Source organism: Aristolochia californica, unplaced genomic scaffold (genome assembly GCF_029961685.1).
Source record: "Aristolochia californica isolate CCGP_79_NKW_82.1479 unplaced genomic scaffold, dmAriCali1.0.hap1 SCAF_9, whole genome shotgun sequence".
NCBI classification, from domain to species: Eukaryota; Viridiplantae; Streptophyta; class Magnoliopsida; order Piperales; family Aristolochiaceae; genus Aristolochia; species Aristolochia californica.
In genome coordinates, this window is record NW_027182290.1 from 21,977,100 (window position 1) to 21,991,893 (window position 14,794).

Sequence of the window (14,794 nt, forward strand, 5' to 3'; positions counted from 1 at the left end):
CATTAAATTCTCAAGTGAATGTGCGGTGGGATATTTACCCGAGTGAAACAAGCCATTATTTTGCCCATTTACAAAAAGCTGACCTAATGATCATAGATGATTGTAAAGTGATTTATCATGCATAATGGGCTATATTTTTGTAAGGAATGACTTATGGATTGGGAGTCAACACTCAGTTAAAAATCCCCCGCCTCCCCCTTTTTTCGACGATAGTAAAAGCTAATATATAAAAACTAAAAAGAGTTTACAATCCCTTACAGAAAATTTTTGGAATTATCTCGCTCAACATTTATGCATTGTGCATTTCAATTTTAGAAGAATACTTTTTTCTTAAATCAAAACTTGAGTTGTCACTTTTCCCTTCATCTCGTAGACAAAAAAGAGATAAAAGGCAAATAGATCACAACAAAATGAAAATTTTAGAGTTTAGGTATGGAAAAAATTTAAAGAAATAACAAATTTAAGTAAATAAAATTTATTCACACACCACAGATGAACACAAAAGTTTTGTTATCCAAGTTTGGGAAATTCCACTAGTTCAACAATCCCAATTGCTAGGAATTTTACAAGAAAGAGATTTTTCTACACATGTTTTAAAAAAGGGATATGCATGCTTGATACAATTTAAAGATGCAAATGACCAATAGATCCAAAGCTTTTATAGAGAAAAAGTAAACGCTCATTAAATTTTCAACTGACTGTGCGGTGGGATATTTACCAGAGAAAAAATATCCAGGTGTTTTACCTAAAATCTTTAGGCAAGGTATACACTGGGGAACCAATTGCTTTTAAAAACAGGGATTACTCTCAAGGGTTGTTTTCCATGACCAAGTATGTTGGCATTCTAAATAGACATCCATATGTTCACCAGATGGTTCAGTTGTAGGGTCAATAATTAGTTCGTCATCAGAATCTGATTGTTCTTGTAAAAGATTTTCCATATTTTGTCCATTTACAAAAAGTTGACCTAAAGATCATAGATGATTGTAAAGTGATTTATCATGCATAACAGAGGATATTTTTGAAAGGAATGACATATGGATTGGGAGTCAACACACAGTCAAAAATCCCATGTCTCCCCCTTTTCCCGACGATTGCAAAACCTAATATATAAAAACTAAAAAGAGTTTACAATCCCTAAAAATTACAGACACTTTTTGGAAGTATTTCTCTCTACATTTGTGCATTGTGCATTTCCATTTTAGATGTATTCTTTTTTCTTAAATCAAAACTTGAGTTTTCATTTTTCCCTTCATCTCGTAAACAAAAAAGAGATAAAAGGCAAATAGGTCACAACGAACTGAAAATTTAAGAATTTATGTATGGATTAAATTTAAAGCAATAACAAATGTAAGTAAAGAAAATTTATTCACACACCACAAATAAGCACAAGTTTTGTTATCCAAGTGTGGGAAATTCCACCTGTTCATCCCTAATAGCTTGAAATTTAATCAGAAAGAGATTTTTCTACACATGATTTAAAAAATGGATATGCATGCTTGAAACATGTTAAAGATGCAAATGACCTAAGGATCCAAAACTTTTAAAAATAATAACAAACGCATATTACATTCTCAAATGAACGTGTGGTGGGAAATTTACCCGAGTCAAACAAGCCATTATTTTACCAACTTAGAAAAAGTTGACCTAACGATCATAGATAATTGTAAAGTGATTTATCATTTGCAACGGGCTATAGTTTTGTAAGGAATGACTTATTGATTGGAGTCAACACTTAGTTAAAAATCCCCCGCCTCCCCCTTTTCAAGACAATAGCAAAACCTAATATATACAAACACTTTTTGGAATTATCTCTTTTTTACATTTGTGCATTGTGCATTCCCATTTTAGATGTATACTTTTTTCTTAAATCAAAACTTGAGTTTTCACTTTTCCCTTCATTTAGTAGACAAAAAAGAGATCAAAGGCAAATACATCACAACGAAATGAAAATTTTGAGTTTAGGTATGGCTAAAATTTAAAGAAATAAAAAATTTTAGTAAAGAAAATTTATTCACACACCACAAAAGAACACAAAATTTATTTTTTATCCAAGTTTGGGAAATTAAACTAGTTTATCAACCCTAATAGCTTGAAATTTTATAAGAAAGAGATTTTTCTACACATGTTTTAAAAAATGGATATGCACGGTTAAAACATGTTAAAGATGCAAATGACCTATGGATCCAAACCTTTTAAAGAGATTAACAAACACGTATTAAATTCTCAAGTGAATGTGCGGTGGGATATTTACCCGAGTCAAACAAGCCATTATTTTGCCAACTTACAAAAAGCAGACAAAACGATCATAGATGATTGTAAAGTGATTTATCATATGATATGGCCTATATTTTTTTAAGGAATAACATATTGATTGGGAGTCAACACTCAGTTAAAAATCCTCTGCCTCCTCCTTTTCAAGACAATTGCAAAACCTAATATATAAAAACTAAAATGAGTTTACCATCCCTAAAAATTACAGACACTTTTTGGAATTATCTCTCTCTACAATTGTGCATTGTGCATTTCCATTTTAGATGAATAATTTTTTCTTAAATCAAAACTTGAGTTTTCACTTTTCCCTTCATCTCTTAGACAAAAAAGAGATAAAAGGCAAATACATCACAACGAAATGAAAATTTTAGAGTTTAGTATGGAAAACATTTAAAGCCATAACAAATGTAAGTAAAGAAAATTTATACACACATAAAAAATGAACACAAAACTTTTGTTATCCAAGTTTGGGAAATTTCTCTAGTTCATCAACCCCAATAGCTTGAAATTTTATAAGAAAGAGATTTTTCTACACTTGTTTTAAAAAATGGATATGCATGCTTTAAACATGTTAAAGATACAAATGACCTATGGATCCCAAACTTTTAAACAGAATAACAAACGCTCATTAAATTCTTAAGTGAATGTGAGGTGGGATATTTACCCGAGTCAAATAAGCCATTATTTTGCCCATTTACAAAAATTGGACCTAATGATAATAGAAGATTGTAAAGTGATTTATCATGCACAACATGCTATATTTTAGTAAGGAATGACTTATGGATTGGGAGTCAACACTCCTTCCCCTTTTCCCGATAGTTGCAAAACCTAATATATAAAACTAAAAAGAGTTTACAATCCCTAAAAACTATAGACACTTTTTGGACATATGTCGCTTAAATTTTGTGAATTGTGCATTTCTATTTCAGATGTATACTTTTATCTTAAATCAAAACTTGAGTTTTCACTTTTCCCTTCATATCGGAGTCAAAAAAGAGATAAAAGGCACATATATCACAACGAAATGAAAATTTTAGAGTTTATGTATGGAAAAAGTTTAAAGAAATAACAAATGTAAGTAAAGACAATTTATTCACACACCACAAATGAACACAAAAGTTTTGTTATCCAAGTTTGGGAAATTCCACTAGTTCTTAGAATTTTATATGAAAGAGATTTTTCTACACATGTTATAAAAAATGGATATGCATTCTTGAAACATGTTAAAGAGGCAAATGACCTACGGATCCCAAACTTTTAAACAGAATAACAAACGCTCATTAAATTCTTAAGTGAATGTGAAGTGGGATATTTACCCGAGTCAAACAAGCCATTATTTTGCCCATTTACAAAAATTGGACCTAATGATCATAGATGATTGTAAAGTGATCTATCATGCACAACATGCTATATTTTGGTAAGGAATGACTTATGGATTGGGAGTCAACACTCCTTCCCCTTTTCCCGATAGTTGCAAAACCTAATATATAAAACTAAAAAGAGTTTACAATCCCTAAAAACTACAGACACTTTTTGGACATATGTCGCTTAAATTTTGTGCATTATGCATTTCTATTTCAGATGTATACTTTTATCTTAAATCAAAACTTGAGTTTTCACTTTTCCCTTCATATCGGAGTCAAAAAAGAGATAAAACGCACATATATCACAACGAAATGAAAATTTTAGAGTTTATGTATGGAAAAAGTATAAAGAAATAACAAATGTAAGTAAAGACAATTTATTCACACACCACAAATGAACACAAAAGTTTTGTTATCCAATTTTTGGAAATTCCACTAGTTCTTAGAATTTTATATGAAAGAGATTTTTCTACACATGTTATAAAAAATGGATATGCATTCTTGAAACATGTTAAAGAGGCAAATGACCTATGGATCCCAAACTTTTAAACAGAATAACAAACGCTCATTAAATTCTTAAGTGAATGTGAGGTGGGATATTTACCCGAGTCAAACAAGCCATTATTTTGCCCATTTACAAAAATTGGACCTAATGATCATAGAAGATTGTAAAGTGATTTATCATGCACAACATGCTATATTTTAGTAAGGAATGACTTATGGATTGGGAGTCAACACTCCTTCCCCTTTTCCCGATAGTTGCAAAACCTAATATATAAAACTAAAAAGAGTTTACAATCCCTAAAAACTACAGACACTTTTTGGACATATGTCGCTTAAATTTTGTGCGTTGTGAATTTCTATTTCAGATGTATACTTTTATCTTAAATCAAAACTTGAGTTTTCACTTTTCCCTTCATATCGGAGTCAAAAAAGAGATAAAAGGCACATATATCACAACGAAATGAAAATTTTAGAGTTTATGTATGGAAAAAGTTTAAAGAAATAACAAATGTAAGTAAAGACAATTTATTCACACACCACAAATGAACACAAAAGTTTTGTTATCCAAGTTTGGGAAATTCCACTAGTTCTTAGAATTTTATATGAAAGAGATTTTTCTACACATGTTATAAAAAATGAATATGCATTCTTGAAACATGTTAAAGAGGCAAATGACCTACGGATCCCAAACTTTTAAACAGAATAACAAACGCTCATTAAATTCTTAAGTGAATGTGAGGTGGGATATTTACCCGAGTCAAACAAGCCATTATTTTGCCCATTTACAAAAATTGGACCTAATGATCATAGAAGATTGTAATGTGATTTATCATGCACAACATGCTATATTTTAGTAAGGAATGACTTATGGATTGGGAGTCAACACTCCTTCCCCTTTTCCCGATAGTTGCAAAACCTAATATATAAAACTAAAAAGAGTTTACAATCCCTAAAAACTATAGACACTTTTTGGACATATGTCGCTTAAATTTTGTGCATTGTGCATTTTTATTTCAGATGTATACTTTTATCTTAAATCAAAACTTGAGTTTTCACTTTTCCCTTCATATCGGAGTCAAAAAAGAGATAAAAGGCACATATATCACAACGAAATGAAAATTTTAGAGTTTATGTATGGAAAAAGTTTAAAGAAATAACAAATGTAAGTAAAGACAATTTATTCACACACCACAAATGAACACAAAATTTTTTTTATCCAAGTTTGGGAAATTCCACTAGTTCTTAGAATTTTATATGAAAGAGATTTTTCTACACATGTTATAAAAAATGGATATGCATTCTTGAAACATGTTAAAGAGGCAAATGACCTACGGATCCCAAACTTTTAAACAGAATAACAAACGCTCATTAAATTCTTAAGTGAATGTGAGGTGGGATATTTACCCTAGTCAAACAAGCCATTATTTTGCCCATTTACAAAAATTGGACCTAATGATCATAGAAGATTGTAAAGTGATTTATCATGCACAACATGCTATATTTTAGTAAGGAATGACTTATGGATTGGGAGTCAACACTCCTTCCCCTTTTCCCGATAGTTGCAAAACCTAATATATAAAACTAAAAAGAGTTTACAATCCCTAAAAACTACAGACACTTTTTGGACATATGTCGCTTAAATTTTGTGCATTGTGCATTTCTATTTCAAATGTATACTTTTATCTTAAATCAAAACTTGAGTTTTCACTTTTCCCTTCATATCGGAGTCAAAAAAGAGATAAAAGGCACATATATCACAACGAAATGAAAATTTTAGAGTTTATGTATGGAAAAAAGTTTAAAGAAATAACAAATGTAAGTAAAGACAATTTATTCACACACCACAAATGAACACAAAAGTTTTGTTATCCAAGTTTGGGAAATTCCACTAGTTCTTAGAATTTTATATGAAAGAGATTTTTCTACACATGTTATAAAAAATGGATATGCATGCTTGAAACATGTTAAAGGGGCAAATGACCTACAGAATTATTTTTCCCATAGACAAAAAGCTGACCTAAAGATCATTGATGATTGTAAAGTGATTTATTATGAGCAACGGGCTATATTTTGTAAGGAATCACTTATGGATTGAGATTCAACACTCAGTTAAAAATCCCCTCCTCCCCCTTTTCCCGAAGATTGCAAAACCTAATATATAAACACAAAAAGGAGTTTACAATCCCTAAAAAATATAGACACTTTTTGGAATTCTCCCTTTACATTTGTGCATTGTACATTTGCATTTTAGATGTATACTTTTTCTTAAATCAAAACTTGAGTTTTCACTTTTCTCTTCATCTCGTAAACAAAAAAGCGATAAAAGGCAAATAGGTCACAACGAAATGGAAATTTTAGAATTTATGTATGGAAAATTTTTAAATCAATAAAAAATGTAAGTAAAGAAAATTTATAGACACATAAAAAATGAACCCAAAAGTTTTGTTATCCAAGTTTGTAAAATTGCATTAGTTCAACCCCAATAGCTTGGAATTTTATTAGAAAGTGATTTTTCTACCCATGTTTGAATAAATGTATATGCATGTTTGAAACATGTTAAAGATGCAAATGACCTATGGATCCAAACCTTTTAATGAGAATAACAAACGCTCATTAAATTCTCAAGTGAATGTGCGGTGGGATATTTACCTGAGTCAAACAAGCCATTATTTTTCCCATTTACAAAAAGCGGACCTGAGAATCATAGATGATTGTAAAGTGATTTTTCATGTGTAAAGGGCTATATTTTTTTTTGGAAGAACTTATGGATTGGGAGTCAACACTCAGATAAAAATTCCCGCCTCCCCCATTTGCTGACAATTGCGAAACCTATTATATAAAAACAAAAAAGAGTTTACAATCCCTAAAAATTACTGCCACTTTTTGGAATTATCTCCCTCTACATTTGTGCATTGTGCATTTCCATTTTAGATGTATACTTTTTTCTTAAATGAAAACTTGAGCTTTCACTTTTCCCTTCATCTCATAGACCAAAAAGAGATAAAAGGCAACTACATCACAACGAATGGAAAATTTTAGAGTTTTGGCATGACAAAAATTTAAAGAAATAAAAAATGTAACAAACGAAAATTTATTCACACTCCAGAAATAAGTGCCAAAATTTTGTTATCCAAGTTAGGGAAATTCCACTAGTTCATTAACCCCAATAGTTTGGAAATTTATAAGAAAAAGATTTTTCTAAACATGTTTTAAAAAATGGATATGCATGTTTGAAATATGTTAAAGATGCAAATGACCTATGGATCCAAACCTTTTAAAGAGACTAAAAAACTCTCATTAAATTCTCTAGAGAACATGCGATGGGATATTTACCTGAGTCAAACAAGATATTATTTTGCCCATTTACAAACAGTTGACCTAACGATCATAGATGATTGTAAAGTGATTTATCATGTGTAACTGGCTATATTTTTGTGTGGAATGACTTATGGATTAGGAGTCAACACTCAGTTAAAAATCCCCTGCTTCCCCCTTTTCCTGACGTTTTCAAAACCTAATATATAAAAACTAAAAGAGTTTACAATCCCTAAAAATTACTGACACTTTTTAGAATTATCTCGCTCTACATTTGTGCATTGTGCATTTCTATTTTAGATGTATACTTTTTTCTTAAATAAAAACTTGAGTTTCCACTTTTCCCTTCATATCGAAGACAAAAAAGAGGTAAAAGGCGAATAGATCACAAAGAAATGAAAATTTTAGAGTTTATGTATGGAAAAAATTTAAAGAAATAACAAATGTAAGTAAAAAAAACTTATTCACACACCACAAATGAACACACAAGGTTTTTTATCCAAGTTTGGGAAATTCCACTAGTTCAACCCCAATAGCTTGGAATTTTATAAGAAAGAGATTTTTCTACAAATGTTCAAAAAAGGGATATGCATGCTTAAAACATGTTAAAGATGCAAATGACGTATGTATCCAAACTTTTTAAAGAGAATAACAAAAGCTCATTAAATTCTCAAGTAACGTACGGTGGATATTTACCCGAGTCAAATAAGCAATTACTTTTTCCATTTACAAAAAGCTGACCTAACGATCATAGATGATTGTAAAGTGTTTTATCATGCGTAAAGGGCAATATTTTTGTTAGGAATAACTTAAGGATTGGGAGTCAACACTCAGTTAAAAATCCCCGCCTCCCCCTTTTCCTAACGATTGCAACACCTAATATATAAAAAATAAAAAAAGTTTACAATCCCAAAAAATTACAGACACGTTTTAGAATTATCTCTCTCTACATTTGTGCATTGTGCATTTCCATTTTAGATGTATACTTTTTTCTTAAATCAAAACTTGAGTTTTACTTTTCCCTTCTTCTCCTAGACAAAAAAGAAATAAAAGGCAAACACATCATAATGAAAAAAAAAATTTAGAACTTAGGCATGGAAAAAATTTAAAGCAATAACAAATGTTTGTAAAGAAAATTTATTCACACACGACAAATGAACAAAAAAGTTTTGTTATCCATGTTTGGGAAATTCCACTAGTTCATCAACCCCAATAGCTTGGAATTTTATAAGAAAGATAATTTTCTACACATGTTTTAAAAAATGGATATGCAAGCTTGAAACATGTTCAAGATGCAAATGACCTATGGATCCAAAGCTTTTAAAGAGAATAACAAATGTTCATTAAATTCTCAAGTGAACGTGTGGTGGGATATTTACCCGAGTCAAACAAGCCATTATTTTGCCCATTTACAAAAAGTTGACCTAACAATTATAGATGATTGTAAAGTGATTTATCAAGAGTAACAGGCAATATTTTTGTAAGGAATGACTTCTGGATTGGGAGTCAACACTCAGTTAAAAATCCCCCGCATCCCCCTTTTTCTAGACGATTGCAAAACCAAATATATAAAAACTAAAAGAGTTTACAATCCCTAAAAATTACATACACTTTTTGGAATTATCTCCCTATACAATTGTGCATTGTGCATTTCTATTTTAATTGTATACTTTTCTCTTAAATCAAAACTTTAGTTTTCACTTTTCCCATCAAATCGGAGACAAAAAAGAAGTAAAAGGCAAATAGATCACAATGAAATGAAAATTTTAGAGTTTATGTATAGAAAAAATTTAAAGAAATAACAAATGTAAGAAAAGAAAAATTATACACACACCACAAATGAACACAAAAGTTTTGTTATCCAAGTTTGGAAAATTTCACTAGTTCAACCCCAATCACTTGGAATTTTATAAGAAAGAGGTTTTTCTACACATGTTTTAAAAAATGGATATACATGCTTGAAACATGTTAAAGATGCAAATGACCAATGGATCCAAACCTTTTAAATAGAATAACGAACACTCATTAAATTCTTAAGTGAATGTGTGGTGGGATATTTACCCGTGTCTAACAAGCAATTATTTTTCCCATATACAAAAAGCAGACCTAACGATCATTGATGATTTTAAAGTGATTTATCAAGCAAGCTATATTTTTGTATGGAATAACTAAAGGATTGGGAGTGAACACTCAGTTAAAAATCCCTCGCATCCCCTTTTCCCATCGTTTTCAAAATCTAATATATAAAACTAAAAAAAGTTTACAATCCCTTACAATTATAGACATTTATTTGAATTATCTCCCTCTACATTTGTTCATTGTGCATTTTTATTTTAGATGTATACTTTTTTTCTTAAATCTAAACTTGAGTTTTCACTTTTCCCTTCATATCGGAGACAAAAAAGAGATAAAAGGCAAATTGATCTCAACGAAATGAAACTTTTTGAGTTTACGTATAGAAAAAATTTAAAGCAATATCAAATGTAAGTGGAGAAAATTTATTCACACACTACAAATGAACACAAAAATTTTGTTATCGGAGTTTGGGAAATTCCACTAGTTAGCCCCCTAAGCTAGGAATTTTATAAGAAAGAGATTTTTCTACACATGTTTTAAAAAATGGATATGCAGGCTTGGAACATGTTAAATATTCAAATGACCTATGGATCCAAACCTTTTAAAAAGAATAAAAAACGCTCATTAAATTCTCAAGAGAACGTCCAGTTGGATATTTACCCAAATCAAACAAGTCATTATTTTGCCCATTTACAAAAAGTTGACCTAACGATCATAGATGATTGTAATGTGATTTATCAGGTGTAACGGGCTGTATTTTTGTAAGGAATGATTTATGGATTGGAAGTCAATACTCAGTTAAAAATCCCCCGCCTCCCCCTTTTCCCAACGATTGCAAAACCTAATATATAAAAACTTAGAAAAGTTTACAATCCCTAAAAATAACAGATACATTTTGGAATTATCTCTCTCTACATTTGTGCATTGTGCTTTTCCATTTTAGATGTATACATTTATTGGTAAATCAAAACTTGAGTTTTGACTTTTCCCTTCATCTCTTAGGCAAAAAGAGATAAAACGCAAATACATCACAAAGAAACGAAAATTTTAGAGTTTAGGTATGGAAAAAATTTTAAGCAATAAAAAATGTAAGTAAATAAAATTTATTCACACACCACAAATGAACACAAAAGTTTTGTTATCGAAGTTTGGGAAATTCCACTACTTAGCCCCCTTAGCTGGGAATTTTATAGGAAAGAGATTTTTCTACACATGTTTTAAAAAATGGATTTGCATGCTTGAAACATGTTAATGATGCAAATGACCTATGGATCCAAACCTTTCAAAGAGAATAACAAACGCTCGTTAGGTTCTCAAGTGAATGTGTGGTGGGATATTTACCCAAGTCAAACAAGCCATTATTTTACCCACTTACAAAAACCTGACCTAATGATCATAGATGACTGTAAAGTGATTTATCATGCGTAACGGGCTATATTTTTGTAAGGAATGACTTATGGATTGGGAGTCAACGCTCAAATAAAAATCCCCGCCTCCCCCTTTTCCCGATGAATACAAAGCCTAATATATAAAAACTAAAAAGAGTTTACAATCCCTAAAAATTACAGACACTTTTTGGAATTATCTCTCTCTACATTTTTACATTGTACATTTCCATTTTAGATGTATAATTTTTTCTTAAACCAAAACTTGAGTTTTCACTTTTCCCTTCAGCTCGTGAACAAAAAAGAGATAAAAGGCAAATAGGTCACAATGAAATGGAATTTTTAGATTTTATGTAAGGAAAAATTTAAAGCAATAACAAATGTAAGTAAAGAAAATTTATACACACACCAATAATGAACACAAAAGTTTTGTTATCCATGTTTGGGAAATTGCACTACCTCAACCCCAATAGCTTGGAATTTTATTAGAAAGATATTTTTCTACCCATGTTTTAAAAAATGGATATGCATGTTTGAAACATGTTAAAGATGCAAATGACCTATGGATCCAAACCTTTTAAAGAGAATAACAAACGCTCATTAAATTCTGAAGTGAACGCGCGATGGAATATTTGCCCGAGTCAAACAAGCCATTATTTTGCCCATTTACAAAAACTTACCTAATGATCATAGATGATTGTAAAGTGATTTATCATGCGTAAAGGGCTAAATTTTTGTTAGGAATAATTTATGGATTTGGAATCAACACTCAGATAAAAATCCTTGCCTCTCCCTTTTCCCGATGATTACAAATCCTAATATATAAAAACAAAAAAGAGTTTATAATCCCTAAAAATTACAGACACTTTTTGGAATTATCTCTCTCTTTATAATGAATTGTGCATTTACTTTTTAGATCTATAATTTTTTCTTAAATCAAACATGAGTTTTCACTTTTCCATTCTTCTCGTCAACAAAAAAGAGACAACAAGAAAAAAGGTCACTGCGAAATGAAAAATTTAGAGTTTATGCAAAGAAAAAATTTAAAGCAATAACAAATGTAAGTAAATAAAATTTAATATCACACCACAAATGAACACAAAATTTTTGTTATCCAAGTTTGGGAAATTCCACTAGTACAACACCAATAGCTTCAAATTTTGTAAGAAAGCGATTTTTCTACACATGTTTTAGAAAATGGATTTGCATGTTTGAAACATGTTAAAGATGCAAATGACCTATTGATCCAAACCTTTTTAAGGAGAATAAAAAACGCTCATTAAATTCTCAATTGAACATGCAGCGGGATATTTACCTGAGTCAAACAAGCCATTATTTTGTCCATTTACAAAAAGCTGACCTAACGATCATAGATGATTGTAAAGTTCTTTATCATGCATACCGAACTATATTTTTTTGTAAGGAATGACTTATGGATTGGGATTCAACACTCAGATAAAAATCCCCCACCTCCCCCTTTTCCCAACGATTGCAAAACCTAATATATAAAAACTAAAAAGAGTTTACAATCCCTAAAAATTACAGACACTTTTTGGAATTATCTCTCTCTACATTGGTGCATTGTGCATTTCCTTTTTAGATGTATACTTTTTTGTTAAATCAAAACTTTAGTTTTCACTTTTTCCATCATCTTGTAAACAAAAAAGAGGTAAAAGGCAAATAGATCACAATGAAATGAAACTTTTAGAGTTTATCAATGGAAAAAATTTAAAGCAATAACAAATGTAAGTAAAGAAAATTTATGCACACACCACAAATTAACACAAAGGTTTTATTATCCAAGTTTGGGAAATTCCACTAGTTAAACCTAAATAGCTTGGAATTTTATAAGAAAGAGATTTTTGTACATATGTTTTAAAAAATGGATATCCATGTTTGAAACATGTTAAAGATGCAAATGATCTGTGGATCCAAACCTTTTAAAGAGAGTAACAAACGCTCATTAAATTCTCAAGTGCGGTGGGATATTTGCCCAAGTCAAACAAGCCATTATTTTCCCCATTTACAAAAAGCTAACCTAACGATAATAGATGATTGTAAAGTGATTTATCATACGTAACATTCTATATTTTTGTAAGGAATGACTTATGGATTGGTAGTCAACACTCAGTTAAAAATCCCATGCCTCCCCCTTTTCCCGACGATTGCAAAACCTAATATATAAAAACTAAAAAGAGTTTAATATCCCTAAAAACTAAAGACACTAATTGGAGTTATCACACTCTAAAATTGTGAATTTTGCATTACCATTTTAGATACATACTTTTTTCTTATATAAAAACTTAAGTTTTCTCTTTTCCCTTCATCTTGTAAACAAAAAAGAGATAAAAGGCAAATAGGTCTATACGAAATGAAAATTTTAGAGTTTATGTGAGGGAAAAGTTTAAATCAATAACAAATGTAAGTAAAGAAAATATATTCACACTCCACAAATGAACACAAAAGTTTTGTTATCCAAGTTTTGGAATTGCCACTAGTTCAACCCCAATAATTTGGAATTTTATCAGAAAGAGAATTTTCTACACATATTTTAAAAAATGGATATGCATGCTTGAAACATGTTAAAGATGCAAATGACCTATGGATCCAAACCTTTCAAAGAGAATAACAAACGCTCTTTAAATTCTCAAGTGAACGTGCAGTGGGATAGTTACCCGAGTCAAACAAACCATTATTTTGCCCATTTACAAAAAGTAGACCTAATGATCATAGATGATTGAAAAATGATTTATCATGCATAACGGGCTATATTTTTGTAATAAATGACTTATGGATTGGAATTCAAAACTCAGTTAAAAATCCCCCTCATCCCCCTTTTCCCGACCATTGCAAAACCTAATATATAAAACTAAAAAGAGTTTACAATCGCTAAAAATTACAGACACTTTTTGGAACTATCTCTCTCTAAATTTGTGAATTGTGCATTTCCATTTTAGATGTATACTTTTTTCTTAAATCAAAACTTGAGCTTTCACTTTTCCCTTCATCTCGTAAACAAAAAAAAAAAAAGATAAAAGGCAAATAGGTCACAGCGAAATAAAAATTTTTAAGTTTATGTATAGAAAAAATTTAAAGCAATAACAAATTTAAGTAACAAAAATTTATTGACACACCACAAATGAACACAAATTTTTTGTTATCCAAGTTTGGGAAATTCCACTAGTACCACCACAATTGCTTGGAATTTTATTAGAAAAAGATTTTTCTACACATGTTTTAAAAAATGGATATGCATGTTTGAAACATGTTAAACATGCAATTGACCTATGGATCCAAACCTTTTGAAGAGAATAACAAATGCGCATTAAATTCTCTAGTGAGCGTGCGTTGGGATCTTTACGCGAGTCAAACAAGCCATTATTTTGCCCATTTGGAAAAAGTTAACCTAATGATCATAAATGATTTTAAAGTGATTTATCATGCGTAATGAGCTATATTTTTGCAATGAATGACTTATGGACTTATGGATTGGGAGTCAACACTCTATTAAAAATCCCCCGCCTCCCCCTTTATCAGATGATTGCAAAACCTAATTTACAAAAATTAAAAAGAGCTTACAATCCCTAAAAAATACTGATACATTTTGGAATTGTCTCTCTCTACATTTGTGCAATGTGCATTTCCATTTTAGATATATACAATTTCTTTTAAATCAAAACTTGAGTTTTCACTTTTCCCTTCATCTCGTAAAAAAAAAAAAAGAGATAAAAGGCAAATAGGTCACAACGAAATGAAAATTTTAGAGTTTACGTGTGGAAAAATTTTAAAGCAATAACAAAAGTAAGTAAAGATAATTTATTCACTCACCACAAATGAACACAAACGTTTTGTTATTCAAGTTTGGAAAATTCCACT